At 44.6% G+C, this 16,293-nt stretch overlaps 1 pseudogene; it reads right to left on the reverse strand.

Moving 5' to 3' along the window:
* Window positions 1-10,655: 10,655 nt before the first annotated feature.
* On the reverse strand, window positions 10,656-12,349 carry LOC115515023 (annotated as a pseudogene).
* Between the last annotated feature and the right edge of the window lie 3,944 nt (window positions 12,350-16,293).

The following is a 16,293-nucleotide window of genomic DNA, read 5'->3' on the forward strand; positions in this document are numbered from 1 at the left end:
TAAACTATCTTTACTGAAAAGGAAAATAGCATTTGAGAGAAATTTTAGGACCATATGAGTCGATGATCAATGAAATGCTTTTTGAACAATATGTGAAACTGAATTCCGGAATCCTAAGGAACCGAAACAAATTAAATCCTTCGAAATTTAACCAGTAAGTCGATGCCATCTTGGATCGACTCAGTAGCAAATGAACTCATGTACTTTAAACATCAACCCACAGGGGGTTTGTAGGTTTGATCCAGGGAACTCGCTTCCCCACGGCCGAGGGCCACACTCTTGGTCGGAGGCCACCTGAGGGGGCAGGCTTATCAGACAAATTCTAAGCAGGACTTTTATTTCACATTGTGGAAGGCTCACGTAAACAGCTTTCCTTGACCTGAGCCAAGGGTAGAATTTTGGTTTTGTTTTCAATAAAAATATTTTTTAAACTCTCAGGTTTCATTTCTTATAGAATAGACACATGTTATTTTAGTGTTTAGGGTTTTTTTTCCACCACAGATGCTAACTTGTTTAAATTTTGACTAAATCCATTACAACTGTGTATTGTGCGCATATTAAAATTTTGTATATCTTCCTTGAAGTGACCAAATCTCATGAATCCATGGTGCTCCTTGGAATCGACAATGCTGCTCCCCTGAAATATACAGAAATGCTAATGGTCACGCACATCCCCCGTCCCCACCCCCCCCCCCGGATTGGGATAAGCATAGTGACAATCAACCAGAAATAAAAAAAGCATAAATCATAATTCTTATACAATAATTCACTTCATTTTCTTATATCCGCAAACTCCCAAATGTCAAACTAGCAAGATACGTAACTCAAATAGGCAGTCCCTTTGTCAAATGTTTCACATAAGGTTTTTATCATTAGGCCTCCCTCTTTTTCTAACAACTATGAAAGTTCCAGAATTGTCCATAGTGCATATGGCACAGGGGCTGATGCAGTGTTTCCGTGAGAGACAGCGAGCTTGAGAACCACTTCTTTTTTTTTTTTTTTCAACGTTTTTTTATTTATTTTTGGGACACAGAGAGACAGAGCATGAACGGGGGAGGGGCAGAGAGAGAGGGAGACACAGAACCGGAAACAGGCTCCAGGCTCCGAGCCGTCAGCCCAGAGCCCGATGCAGGGCTCGAACTCCCGGACCGCGAGATGGTGACCCGGCTGAAGTCGGACGCTTCACCGACTGCGCCACCCAGGCGCCCCGAGAACCACTTCTTATGTGGTTCAGTCACCAGCCACCCGCCAAAATTCACCTTCCTTGGACGATGTACTAACTTGTCTCCCTGCAGGATACTGGGCTTCTGAAGGTGCTGGTGACCACTCACGTTTGTAACCCAGCGTCTGGCACACAGTTGGTGCTTAATAAGGGACTGTGGAATGGAGCCTCCAATGTTTTTGAAACACAGATTGAAAATATCCTCCCAGAAAACAAACCAGAACAGAACATTTTCTTGGTATAAAGAGAGGATCAGGGCGCCCGGGTGGCTCAGTCAGTTGAGCGTCCGACTCTGGCTCAGGTCATGATCTCACGGTTTGTGGGTTCGAGCCCCGTGTCGGGCTCTGTGCTCACAGCTCGGAGCCCGGAGCCTGCTTCGGATTCTGTGTCTCCCTCTCTCTCTGCCTCTCCCCTGCTTGTGCTCTGGTTCCACTCTCAGAAATAAAAACATTAAAAAAAAAGGAGAGAAGGCCTAATATTCCTGAAACGAATACCGATAATAAATCAGTATGCTGTCGGAGACAAACGTCGCTCTAGAAGTGGTTTTAGAAAAAAGTACGTTTAAACTTTAATACAACCGTTCTTATAGATACGGGTCGCCAAAACATACCTAAAAGGGTGGCCAAGCACATGGGTTGTGGAAGCACACAGCTTCATCCTCTCCACTCACCCCGTGAGCTCTGGCAAGTCATGTAGTCTCTTTTTAATTTTTTTAAATTAAAAAACATTTTTTAAAGTTTGCTTATTTATTTTGAGAGAGACAGAGAGAGTGGGAGTGGGGGAGGGGCAGAGACAGAGGGAGAGAGAAAATCCGAAGCAGGCTCCAGGCTCAGCTGTCAGCGCAGAGCCTGATGCGGGGCTCGAACTCAAGAAACTGCAACATTGTGACCCGAGCTGAAACCAGGAGTTGGACGCTTAACCAACAGAGCCACCCAGGCGCCGCATTTTTTGTTTTTGTTTTTGTTTTTTTTTTGACAGGAGAGAGAAAGAGAGGCAGAGGGAGAGAGGGAGACAAAGGATCCCAAGCAGACTCCGTACAGGCAGCAGAGAGCCCACTGTGGGTCTCGAGCTCATGACCTGAGCCCAAGTTGGACGCTCAACTGAGCCACCCGGGCGCCCCCAGCCTCTTAAGCCCCAGTTTCCTTATCTGTGGAGTTACAGTAATAATGGTACCTCCTTCATCATCTTGTTGCAAGAGTCAAGTAAATAAAATATATAAAGCACTTAGGTGATCACCCTTTTGGGCTCAAGGATACAGGTTATTTTGCTCCCGAACCTGAACATGCATCATAAATCAAATCATTTAATGAAGCCAGAATTCGGATTTCTGGGGCACCAAGAATAAGCTTCTCTCAGATGGCCTTTATCTTGAATTTTTTTTTTACTGCAATTATAAAAAGTAAATTGTTTCAATAACAAAAGTTTGTTTTTAAAATTGAACAGAAGCTCCAAGAAGTAAAGTAGAGTTTTCTCTACACAGACATGCTTAGTGAATGCACAATATTTGAAGTTCCAGGAAGACTAATAAAACCACTGGGAAGTTGGGGACAAGGATAATTGACAATAAAAATTCACAGCTGTCTTTGAAGAGTTGTGTTTTTGGAGCCATTATTAATAAGAATCAGCTTCAGGAGTGGGAAAAAAAAGAGGTTTTAAAAGTGATGCGAATTAATATTCCAAACTGCATTATGGCAGGAAAGCGATGACTTATCGATATCTTCGACGCCTAGGAAGAATGGACATCTGATATGCAATGTTGCTGATTTTATTTTATGCTTCAGCCAGTGAGGCATGACGGAGCTGGGCTATGTACTATAAAACAATATGTATTAATGGTCACTTAACAACAACCCCAGATCCTCCTTATTTTGCACAAATCACTTTTTAATATGAAATCGCCACACGGTTCACTTTAAATGTTGTACAATTTTATTCATCAATTATGCCTCAATGAAGCTGAAATAAAAAGAATAAAGATCCCCATGCCCTACCCGCCCCCCCAAAAATCTCATTGAAAATACTTGTGTAATTTTTGTTGATTTTAACGTGAACCCACAAGCTAGGAGTGGTGGCAGAAAAGGACCACATCCATGTCTTAGACATGTTCTTCCTCTACTTTAGGTATGAAAGAACGTAAGAAAAAAGACACAATTCCCTCCACTCTCCACGCGGGATGTGATAGGACAAGCAGAAATAAATTCCCATAACTATTTTTCTTTTTCTAGAAAGCTTCTCTTAGGATGAACTCATGTCCTCTGTTCACAGGAAACCAGATGAAACTGACATGCAGCGCACCCCCCCGCCCCCCGCCCCGCCCCCTACGGGGACCGTGCTCAGAAGGTCCAGGTCCTGAGTGTTTCTGTGCTGGCTCATGAAAAGCCGCACTTTTAATGAAATCGCTTACTAGCAATTATTATTTCATGCTAACAGGGTCCTGACTCTCACCATATTGTGAAATAGTAATTACAAGTTACCACCTTTCAAGTGCTTAATTAAACTTACTCGTAAGACTCGCAACATAAACGGTTGGCCTGGGGAAATGAGGTCTCCGAAACGATCACATGACTGGGCATCTCAGGAGCAAGCTCTGTGTGTTTATACAAGTCTTTCTCCGAAGACTTCTCTCTATAAATGTCATTCTACCATCACTCAAAGACACTGCTACTAGAATCACTCTTTTCCTTAAAACACAGCGCAGAAAGCAGGGTGTCTAGTCTTCATTATCAAACAAGCTTCAAAGCTGTTCTTTACCTAGTAATTTGGAGGAATGGCTGATAAACAGTGATTTAAACTACAGAACAGTAGGGTAAAGGGAATGAATGGAGCTACCCCAGGAGACAGGGAAATGCCACTCATCTGGAAGAGGCAGGACAGCTGGCCACGTAACTCCATGTGGCGCTCGCTGATGGAGACAGAGGACGTGGAGAGCGCCCCCCCCCACCCCCAGGCACTGTGGCTGTGCACATCTGGGATGGACTTTGCACGGTGTTGGGAGTTCCTGTCTGGTGGCCAGTTCCAAGGAGGAACGTGAACTCGGCATTCTAGAGAAGCCCAGCCCTGGATGGAACCCCCAATGACTCAAATAACGATATGCTAGAAATGTTGGGGAAATAATTTTTAAAAAATCAATATAAAAAAAGACCGGGTAAGTTCTTTGGGGAGGATAAAGATGTCCAGAAGCACTTTTCTCCAGCAGATTTCCTACTTTAAAAATGTTTGCTTAGTTTTTGAGAGGTTATGCATTCACAGTGTTCAAAAAAAATTTTAAGAAGTCACATATGAACAGCTCACCTCCCGTCCATTCACCATTACTACCCACTACCCCCGAATAGCTGAGCACAGTTATTGCTTTCTTTTCTGTCTCCTTCCAGATTTTTATGCAGATCTAAGCAAATACGAACATGTGCTTCCCTCTGTTACAACACAAAGTTGAGCACTGTAGATTTGTCTCGTAATAACGCATCTTTGAGGTCCTTCCGATTCAGTATGTAGACTTCACTTCTTTTGTAACAATGGGGAGGGGCAGGTGGATGGACAGAGCAAACTTTCAGTTCCACCCTGGTGGGCATTTAGGTTGTTTCTAGTCTCTGCTGCTGGGGACAACGTCACAGTGAATTGGCACATGCAGCAGGTGGTTTAAAGCTACTCAGGGGCTCCTGGGTGGCGTGGTCGGTTGTGTCTGACTCTCGATTTCGGCTCAGGTCATGATCTCATGGTTCGTGAGTTCGAGCCCTGAGCAGGGCTCTGTGCTGACAGTGTGGAGCCTCCTTGGGATTCTCTCTCTCTCTCTCTCTCTCTCTCTCTCCCTCTCTCTCTGCTCCTCCCCCACTCATGGTGTCTCTTTCAAAATAAATAAACTTAAAAAAAAAAACAGGTAAAAAATGAAGCTATTCAAAGCATCATACATCTTTGTACTTTTGATGGATGTGGCCAGACCGTTCTTTGCTGGCAATATATGACTATGCCCATTTTCTTAAAACCTTGTTTTTTTCAAGTTGTACGTGACAAATGGTATCTCAGTGGGGAGGCTGAGCACTGTTCGTATGTTTATGGGTCACTCTTATTTCCTTTTCTGTGAATTCAGTGTTCGTGTCTTTTGTGCCCCTCCCTTCTTCTGTTAATATATCAGTCTTTTTCTTGTTGTCTTGTGGGAGTTACCAATTTCTTTTCCATTTTTTCCTTTCTGTTTTACTTTGTTTATGGTGTATTGGAGGAGTTCTCTTTTTAAACAAGGTTAAATATATCAATCATACCTTTCATGCCATCTTCTTTTTTTAAATATAATTTAACTTTATTTTTTTATTTTTTAAGATTTACATCCAAATCAGTTAGTAATAGTGAAGCAATGATTTCAGGAGTAAATTCCTTAATGCCCCTTACCCATTTAGCCCATCCCCCCTCCCACAACCCCTCCAGCAACCCTGAGTTTGTTCTCCAGATTTATGAGTCTCTTCTGTTTTGTCCCTCTCCTTGGTTTTATATTATTTTTGTTTCCCTTCCCTTATGTTCATCTGTTTTGCCTCTTAAAGTCCTCCTATGAGTGAAGTCATATGATTTTTGTCTTTCTCTGACTAATTTCACTTAGCATAATACCCTCCAATTCCATCCACATAGTTGCCAATGGCAAGATTTCATTCCTTTTGATTGCCAAGTAATACTCCATTGTATATATAAACCACATTTTCTTTCTCCACTCATCCATCAATGGACATTGGGGCTCTTTCCATACTTTGGCTATTGTTGATAGTGCTGCTATAAACACTGGGGTGCATATGCCTCTTCGAAACAGCACTCCTGTATCCCGTGGATAAATGCCTAATAGTGCAATTGCTGGGTCGTAGGGTAGTTCTATTTTTAGTTTTTTGAGGAACCTCCATACTGTTTTCCAGAGCGGCTGCACCAGCTTGCATTCCCACCAACAGTGCAAAAGAGATCCTCTTTCTCTGCATCCTCGCCAACATCTGTTGTTGCCTGAGTTGTTCATGTTAGCCATTCTGCCAGATGTCAGGTGGTATCTCATTGTGGTTTTGATTTGTATTTCCCTGATGATGAGTGATGTGGAGCATTTTTTCATGTGTCGGTTGGCCATCTGGATGTCTTCCTTAGAGAAGTGTCTATTCATGTCTTTTGCCCATTTCTTCACTGGACTATTTTTTTTGGGGGGGTGTTGAGTTTGATAAGTTCTTTGTAGATTTTGGATACTAACCCTTTATCTGATATGTCATTTGCAAATATCTTCTCCCATTCTGTCGGTTGCCTTTTAGTTTTGCTGATTGTTTCCTTCGCTGTGCAGAAGCTTTTAATTTTGATGAGGTCCTATTAGTTCATTTTTGCTTTTGTTTCCCTTGCCTCTGGAGACATGTTGAGTAAGAAGTTGCTGCGGGCAAGATCAAAGAGGTTTTTGCCTGCTTTCTCCTCGAGGATTTTGATTGCTTCCTGTCTTACATTGAGGTCTTTCATCCACTTTGAGTTTATTTTTGTGTCTGGGGTAAGAAAGTGGTCCAGGTTCATTTTTCTGCATTTTGCTGTCCAGTTTTCCCAGCACCACTTGCTGAAGAGACTGTCTTTATTCCATTGGATATTCTTCCTGCTTTGTCAAAGATTAGTTTCCCATATGTTTGTGGGTCCATTTCTGGGTTCTCTATTCTATTCCATTGATCTGAGTGTCTGTTCTTGTGCCAGTACCATACTGTCTTGATGATTACAGCTTTGTAGTATAGCTTGAGGTCTGGGATTGTGATGCCTCCTGCTTTGGTTTCCTTTTTCAAGATTGCTTTGGCTATTCGGGGTCTTTTCTGGTTCCATACAAATTTTAGGATTATTTGTTCTAGCTCTGTGAAGAATGCTGGTGTTACTTTGATAGGACTGAATATGTAGATTGCTTTGGGTAGTATCGACATCTTACCAATATTTGTTCTTCCTATCCAGGAGCATGGAATCTTTTTCCATTTCTTTGTGTCTTCTTCAATTTCTTTCATAAGCTTTCTATAGTTTTCAGTGTATAGATTTTTCACCTCTTTGGTTAGATTTATTCCTAGGTATTTTATGGTTTTTGGTGCAACTGTAAATGGGATCGATTCCTTGATTTCTCTTTCTGTTGCTTCATTGTTGGTGTATAGGAATGCAACTGATTTCTGTGCATTGATTTTCTATCCTGCAACTTTGCTGAATTCATGAATCAGTTCTAGAAGTTTTTTGGTGGAATCTTTTGGGTTTTCCATATAGAGTATCATGTCATCTGTGAAGAGTGAAAGTTTGACTTCCTCCTGGCCGATTTGGATGCCATTTATTTCTTTGCATCGTCTGATTGCAGAGTGCCAAGCCTTCCAATACTATGTTGAATAACAGTGTCGAGAGTGGACATCCCTGTCTTGTTCCTGACCTTAGGGGGAAAGCTCTCATTTTTTTCCCCATTGAGGATGATATAAGTGTTGGGTTGCTCGTATATGGTTTTTATCATCTTGAGGTATGATCCTTCTATCCCTACTTTCTTGAGGGTTTTTATCAAGAAAGGATGCTGTATTTTGTCAAATGCTTTCTCTGCATCTACTGAGAGGATCATATGGTTCTTGTCCTTTCTTTTATTGATGTGATGAATCACATTAATTGCTTTGTCGATATTGAACCAGCCCTACATCCCAGGTAAAAATCCCACTTGGTCGTGGTGAATAATTTTTTTAATGTATTGCTGGATCCGGTTGGCTAATATCTTGTTGAGGATTTTTGCATCCATGTTCATCAGGGAAATTGGTCTATAGTTCTCCTTTTTAGTGGGGTCTCTGTCTGGTTTTGGAATCATGCCTTCTGAATTTTCAAATACAGTTAGAAAGGCCATTACTTTGCTGTGTTTATAAAAGAATTCTTATATTTCTTCTAGAGTTTTGATGACTTTTTTTTTAATTTAAATCTTTTATTCATTTAGGATTTATCCTGAGGTGCAGCATGAAATATAGATCCATGTACGGGTTTTTTCTAGATGGCAACAATATTTTCTTTAAAAATTTTTTAAAACATATTTATTCTTGAGAGAGAGACAGAGTGTGAGTGGGGGAGGAGCAGAGAGAGGGAGACACAGAATGCGAAGCAGGTTCCAGACTCCAAGCTGTCAGCACGGAGCCTTACGTGGGGCTCGAAACCACGAACCGAGAGAACATGACCTGAGCTGAAGTCGGATGCTTAACTGAGTGAGCCAGCCAGGCACCCCAGCAATATTTTCTGATATCATTTATTGACCAGTCCATTCAGGGGATACAAAATTCTCTCATGTGTTTGGGCCTACTTCTGGACTTTCTATTCTCCTGCACTGAATTAGGTGTATCATATGGCTTTATCGTGGTTTTAATTACTGAGGTTTTATTTCTGTAGGGCAACTTTCAATGTATTTATTTTGCCAGGTGAGCTTTAGAATCACCTTATCTTCTTAAAAATAATTTTCATATGTTTATTGGAATATTGATTTATAAAATAATTTAAAGGGAATTAGCAAGTTTATAAGGTTGATTTTTCTTCTGAAAAAATGATATGCTTATTTTGATTTCTAATTTTTTTTAATGTTTATTTATTTTTGAGAGAGAGGGCACACAAGCAGGGGAGGTGTAGAGAGAAAGGGAGACACAGAATCCGAAGCAGGCTCCAGGCTCCAAGCTGTCAGCACAGAGACCAACATGGGGCTCGAAACCATGAACCGAGAGATCATGACCTGAACTGAAGTTGGACGCTCAACCAACTGAGCCACCCAGGCGCCCCTGGTTTCTAATCATTTTCAGGCTCATTTGTAGTTCTCCAGAGGAAAAATCCCTAAAAAATGGCAGGAAATTGAACCTTCATGTGTATTGTTTCTTTGACGAGGCTCTTTCAGAAGGTTCGTGCATCGCCAACCTTGTTGCCCAATCTGGTTTACTCAAGGTCTGCACCTCAGTCCCTTATTCTAGACAGCCATGGCATTTGTTGCCCTGAAGTCTGGTGCGACTTCCCCTTACCATGTCATGAGGTTTGGAAAACATTCATTTACTTACAGCAAAATGAAAAGATACCAGACAGGCTTAAGTTGCTGTAAGTGCAGATGTGATGCCCACGGTGTGCTGGCCGCTGGCGAGAGAAAGGGGCCCTGGGAACCCCGTGCCCACTTCTCGAGACGGGGACAATCCCGTGATGCCCGCAGCGGTTGTGAGACTTCGTCACTCGGGCAGTTCTGCCCAGGTGAAGGGGGGGAAACTTTTTGGGACATGTCCAAAAATACATTTTAGAAAGAAGATGGGACACAGAACAAAGTGTTTCATGCAGACTTTGGGGTGTTTTTAATAACCTTAGATGGTATTCAAGTGTCCCAGGCTACTTCCTGACAGAGGTGAGCGTCGTGATGCATGACAAATGCAATGCAAGGAATAAAGGTGCGGGGACATCCTGAATCCACGGATTCTCACTTGGCATGAGAGGATGGGGTCCGGCGAAGCGAGGACCTGCCCCCTTTTCAGGGCCAAACCATTCCTCACTGGGGCCCGGCACACGGTGCGTTGCCTTTTTCGCAAGGAGAGAAGCGACGGGCTCTCTAAGACCTCGGTTTGTCTCCTTCCTCTCTGTGACAACGTGGCCCCAAAGGCTCAAACCCACTCCCAAGGTGAAGAAAAGAGTATTAAGGATCAGACTGCCACAACGCATCGCCTTGCTCATGGGTTTCCAAAGACCATTTGCAGCCGGCAGAGTTCTTCACCTATCGGATAGATCATGACATAGCCACGTCTGAAGGTGACCTAGTCCAATCTCCTCACTGAAAGTGTGGAAAATTACACCCAGAGCAGTTTGTGAAGTGCCCCGATCATGTAGGTCCCTGGGCCTCCGCGGTGGCTTTAATTACTTTTCCACTCTCATCTTTTCCATGTTTACTAAACTATACTTGAGGTGGGCTGAAAGGTGAGCTCTAAACCACATCCGGGAAGAAATTCTGTTTCTGTTTCGCCTCATATAAAATCATTTTGTGCTCAATTGTACATATTGATAAAAATCAACGTGTCCAACCAATGCTAATTTCAGGGGTTTTTTTTAATTTTTTTTTTTAACGTTTATTTATTTTTGAGACAGAGAGAGACAGAGCATGAACGGGGGAGGGTCAGAGAGAGGGAGACACAGAATCTGAAACAGGCTCCAGGCTCCGAGCTGTCAGCACAGAGCCCGTCGCGGGGCTCGAACTCACGGACCGCGAGATCATGACCTGAGCCGAAGTCGGCTGCTTAACCGACTGAGCCACCCAGGCGCCCCTAATTTCAGTTTTTTATTTTTGAACCTAAAGGGATTCTGATTCTAGAATAAATCGTATGCGATCTAACCCCATGACTCTTCTCTAGAAATGTTTTCTTTTTAAGGACCAAAGACACCCCTTAAGTTATTTTACTTCCTTCTCTTTCCATGTACAGTCAATACAGCAAGAGTTGCCCAGTCACAAAGCTTTCTCATCTTGGAGTGTGATATATTTTTTATGCCTGATGGCATTAGGCTTATTCTGGGAGACGCAGAGCTTGGGGCTCTTGAAAGGCATCTGTGAGGCACGGAAGTAAGAGCAGCCACGAGACTAAAGGCAGAGGGTGTCCCACACAGCCCTCTCCCCGGCGTCCCGAGGGCCACAGAGGAGCCTCTGTCAGACAGGGAAACCAGACTCCTAGCGTCACATGGTGGAAGAAGGGTAAGCACACGGTCTGCTGTTTGATTGCGGTAGTTTGTTTCCCCTTGCCCATCCTTAAAGTCTGGCATTTATGGCTTCTCTCCCGGCCGGTGTCCCAGTGTTCCATCCAGGCCGAGCCCAACAGCACGTGGCTTTGGCCGTCCAGATGCGCCAGGCGGACGGGCAGCCCAAAGGCCCAATATTTGCGGGCTGCCTCGAGGTCTCCTCCAGCTCCCTCTTCACCTTTGGTGTCGAGATCATCTCCAGAAGTCCCCGGGCGGGTTCTGTAGAGGCGCCAGCCTTCTCTGCGGCGGCCAGGATGCTCTGGGTCTCCGTGGTTCATCCCGTGGCCAGACGCGCACCCACGGCTCCCCGGACGCCTTGTCAGCATCTCCGGGGGCTCCAGCTTCACAGTGGCGAGGGATCGCATGGCCGATAAACTTTCTTTTTCAAGGATCACAGAGAAGAAATCCTTGGGGGACTGGATAGGAGGCTGGACACGCCGCCCGGGGAGCCTGACGTCATTTCTGGGGGTCGGGCTTTGCAGGGAAGCAGAGCTGGCGGCTTGTTTCCATCTTCCATGAGCGCTGCGATGAGACTCGGGCATAACCGCAGGTTGATGTTCCCGAAGTTTCTATCAGCACAGGCCCTCCAGCCAGGCGCAGGGGACAGTGCGGCACAGAGGAGCTCCAAGGGGGCGCAGCAGAGGCCCCAGGCCGCAGCAGCACACGCTTCCTATCCCTGGCTGGAGTTTAACTGTGATTTCATTCATTCTTCCTCCACTGTCTCCCAGCCCGGAGCAAGTGAGCGGAAGGCCAGCCAGTCCCCCAGCCGGTCCCTGGGCCACTCCCTGCGGCCGCGGGGAGAACTCCCGGCACGCACCTCCGCCTGCTGATTCCTCGAAACTCATTTCCAAGCTAGTTGCTCCCAAACGTGGAATTGGCTGCTGCGCCAATGCCAACGTTAAAGAAAAAACATGCGCGAGGATTGCGCTTCCCCCCCGGATATTCATCACCATCCTTCGGCGTCCCATCTGCTACTGACTCTACAAGGTTCTAACATGTTTCTTTGCTTTGTCGGTGGGCACTTTTCATCCAGTTCTTTACTGTGAAGCTCTAAGGTTCCTAAGTGCTCTCTACTCAAACTTTATTTCCAGGAGGCGTCTTATTACATATAAAGGGGCAATTTACGATGCACTGTATATTTAATAGAATGATAGTGTTTGTGTATCCCAGCCAGCAGGGTGATGCTAATGACGCTGGTATTATAAGTCTAACTATATATATAAAATATGTATAACTGATGTTATAATTATTAGTACCGTCATCATAACTGACATTTCATGAGTGCTCCCGGCGTGCCCGGTGCTTCTCCAAGCTCAGGCCTGCCGTGGACACGGTCAGGTGATCCGTGGCTTTGCCTTTGTGCCAGACGCGGCCACTGGATTTCCCAAGGGCATTGGTTCGCACCATCACGCTGCTCCCTTTAGAAAAACGTATTCTAATGTTTCTTTCCTTTATTTTGAATGATGAAACCTAACTTAGAAGCAAACAGTTCCATATGAATTAACTCTTCTCTGTGGCCACGTTCATGGCTTTTGCCTTCTCAGGACTCACGGTTCACCGAAAGCATTTATTTCAACCTTGGCTTCTTTCCTCCTTCTTCCTCTACCTTCTTCCCTTCCAGCATCCTTCCTTTCCGGCATCCTTCCCTTTCTACTTCAAGCAATTATTCATTAGACTGCCCCACTTTAAAGATGAGAAAGTTAAGGCCTGGGTACGTTTCCTATATCACACGGCTGTTTAGTTGGCCTGGGCCAGGTTTGTTGATCTCCTCCCCATGCTTCTCTCATTATACCTGCTCACAGGTTTTCAATAAATATTATTGAACGATGACTGAGTGAAGCGTGTGTGCTAAGCATCTTGCTGGATGCATTCAAAAGAATAAAATAGGGGGGCCTTCCAGACTGGAGGGAGATTAAGGGCTAACACTTGTGCCCTCTGATTGTGCCCCATTTTTATCTAATCCTTTAAAACGGGCATTATCATGATCACTTTAAAGGTGAGATCATTGAGTTCACAGAAATTTAGGGACTTGTCCCAGGTCCCATAGCTGGCAAGCCACAGGGCAGGGGCCCAGAGTTTGGGAGGTTGTGGGTTTGGGATCTGCCCGGGGCCAGTTGGCCTCAAAGCCCATTTCTGGTCTGCCCCAAAAAGTTTACGCTCAATCTCATAGAGATGACTGAAAACACAGGAAGGTAAGAAGGGACGTTACATTTCCCACTGCAGCTAGAAAATGTAAATGCCCCAGGGGCGCCTGGGTGGCGCTGTCGGTTAAGCGTCCGACTTCAGCCAGGTCACGATCTCGCGGTCCGTGAGTTCGAGCCCCGCGTCAGGCTCTGGGCTGATGGCTCAGAGCCTGGAGCCTGTTTCCGATTCTGTGTCTCCCTCTCTCTCTGCCCCTCCCCCGTTCATGCTCTGTCTCTCTCTGTCCCAAAAATAAACGTTGAAAAAAAAAAATTTAAAAAAAAAAAAAAAAAAAAAAAAAAAAAAAATGTAAATGCCCCAGAAATTCACACACAGGAAGTAAGTCAAGTAATGACCTTGGGAAGTCAGGGGAACGGTATCAGATAATAATTCCCCCGTCAGTTAATATTCTTTACTCCGTCAGCGGGTCACTGGCAAGATCTCTGCTGGGTCCTTCATAATTTTGTAAGAATGTTTTTCAATTTCCCCTCAGTTTTGCTTGATATACAAGTCTGGTTTTTTCTTTTTTGTTGTTATTTTTTAAAATGTTTCTTTATTGACGTAGAGAGAGAGAGAGGGAGAGAGAGAGAGAGAGAGAGAGAGAGAATGCAGGGGAGGGGCAGAGAGAGAAGGAGAGAGAGAATCCCAAGCAGCCTCTATGCTCTCAGCACAGAGCCTGCCGTGGGGCTTGATCCCACAGACTGTGAGATCATGACCTGAGCTGAAACCGAGAGTCGGACACTTAACCAACTGAGCCACCCAGGCGCCTCTGGCTTTTTCTTTAGATTCAAAATGATCAACATGAGGTTAAGATATCATGTCACAACTAGATGCTTAAAAATAGCAGATTAAAGGGGCGCCTGGGTGGCTCAGTCGGTTAAGCGTCCGACTTTGGCTCAGGTCACCATCTCGCGGTCCGTGAGTCCGAGCCCCGCGTCGGGCTCTGGGCTGATGGCTCAGAGCCTGGAGCCTGTTTCGGATTCTGTGTCTCCCTCTCTCTCTGCCCCTCCCCCGTTCATGCTCTGTCTCTCTCTGTCCCAAAAATAAATAAACGTTGAAAAAAAAAATAAAAAAAAAATAGATTAAAAAAGCAGGCTCCGTTATTATAAACATAAAAAGCTTGGTGTTTTGATGCGAATAATTAATATGTAATTATAAGCCATATGCATATTATATCTGCTATAATTAATACAGCAGTTAACAAAATATCATTTTTTTCAAAGAAAAATGAGATGTAAACTATCATATCAATATTTTGTTCAATTTTTTAACTTTCTCTTTAAAGTTTATATATTAACTTTGAGAGAGAGAAAGAGAGAGCTGGGGAGGGGCAGAGAGAAAGAATTCTAAGCAGGCTCCACACTACCAGCATGGAGCCCAACATGGGGCCCGAACTCAGGAACTGCGAGATCACGACCTGGGCCAAAATCTACAGTCGGATGCTTAACCGACTGAGCCACCCAGACGCCCCTATAAATATTTAAACAATACATCGGCTGTGTGGCCAGAACTACGGTCAGTGACCGGAAGTACCTGTGTGCCTGGTCAATGACCATCGGCTTCCACCCCTCGTGGAAATCCAGTGTGTGGCCTTTCTAAATAACCTTTTTAAAGGTTCATTACCACTCACGATCAGTGGTTACCAGACGTTTAGAGTTCAGAAACATTTTAAAGAAAAGATGGTGGGGCTGGGAGAGACACGAGAAAGCCAATTTCCAGTTTTGTAAACCTGTTCTGTAACTATGTTTTACAGTCACATCACACAATGGATCCTTGCAAAACAGTGAATTAGAACACAGACATACAGCAACTGCTAGGCTGTAAGTGTCACTCTGTGAAAATTTCACTATGCATTCTTTTTCTTCTGTCACTTTAGACTGGGAAAAGCTTTGTCACTCACCCATAATTGTTCTCAGGCAAATAATTAGCACCCTTTTCTACGTGGCCTATATTCAGCTTGGTCAGCCAGCTCTGGGGACAGTGTCCCTCTCTCCCCAACGGCGGGTGTCCCACACTCCTGCTGCGAATGTTTCAGACATGGAGATTCCCCCGAGGTCTTGCACACAACAGAGAGTAAGAAGGAAGGAAAGGAGCAAGGAAGGAAAAGGACAAAGAAAAGGGGAAGGAGGGAAAACAAAAGAAGAAAGGAACCTACTCCAGCAATGACAAACACTTTTAAAGTCTGGGAAGGAGAATAAAGGAAATTGTTTATGCCAAAAATTGGCCACAGACGAACACAAGGCTTGGTCTAAAATCTGGTGACTCACTGACCCATATGTGATCAAGATTTGTAGGACACAGTCAGCGCTCATTAGCAGCTGGGACGTTTGCACAGTTACTGGAGGATGGCCTGTGTCCGGGGTCCCTCCCCCCCAGCCCAGTATTCACACTATTGGTCAGCAACTCTCCAGAGGGCCATCGGCTCACCTGTTTCTTCCTTCCTTAAAGACATCGCCAAAATGTTTTTCTCCTGAAAATCCCACTGTGAGAGTTCTTGTATTTTGGGGATTTCGTTCAAATATTTCATATCGCTATTCATTTCATATTTTTCTGCCCTATCTGTCTAGCCAAACAATCAGGTTTTACTATTTTTTGTGATGTTTATTTATTTTTGAGAGAGAGAGAGACTGAGCACAAGCGAGGGAGGGGCAGAGAGAAGGAGACACAGAACCCGCAGCAGGCTCCAGGCTCCGAGCCGTCAGCACAGAACTCGAAGCAGGGCTCGAACTCGCGAACTGCGAGATCATGACCTGAGCTGAAGTCAGATGCTTAACCGACTGAGCCCCCCGGGGCGCCCCCATCATACAGTTTTAAAGGCCTACTTAAGTGGCTTTGTGTTACTCGCACTCGCACTGAAGGACACAAATGTTTCAGCACTGCGCATTCTACCTGGTCTGACCTTGAGCTGGAGGCACAGAAAACCTTTTGCCCACAGTAACAGCTACGTCTGAATGAATGCGTCCATGGTCCAGTGCTGTTCTGAGAGCTTGACGACAACCAGAAGGTAGAAATAATAACTTCCATTTCATTACTCCCCATATCATACATGAAGAAACTGAGGCCCGAGATCCCCCTCAGCTAGCGCATGGCGGAGTGCGTTAACAGCGTGCCTGACTACCTTGAAATGCTGCCTTTATGTGACAAAATCCAGGTCACCATAGACTGTAGGA

This window comes from Lynx canadensis, chromosome B2 (genome assembly GCF_007474595.2).
Source record: "Lynx canadensis isolate LIC74 chromosome B2, mLynCan4.pri.v2, whole genome shotgun sequence".
Classification (NCBI taxonomy): Eukaryota; Metazoa; Chordata; class Mammalia; order Carnivora; family Felidae; genus Lynx; species Lynx canadensis.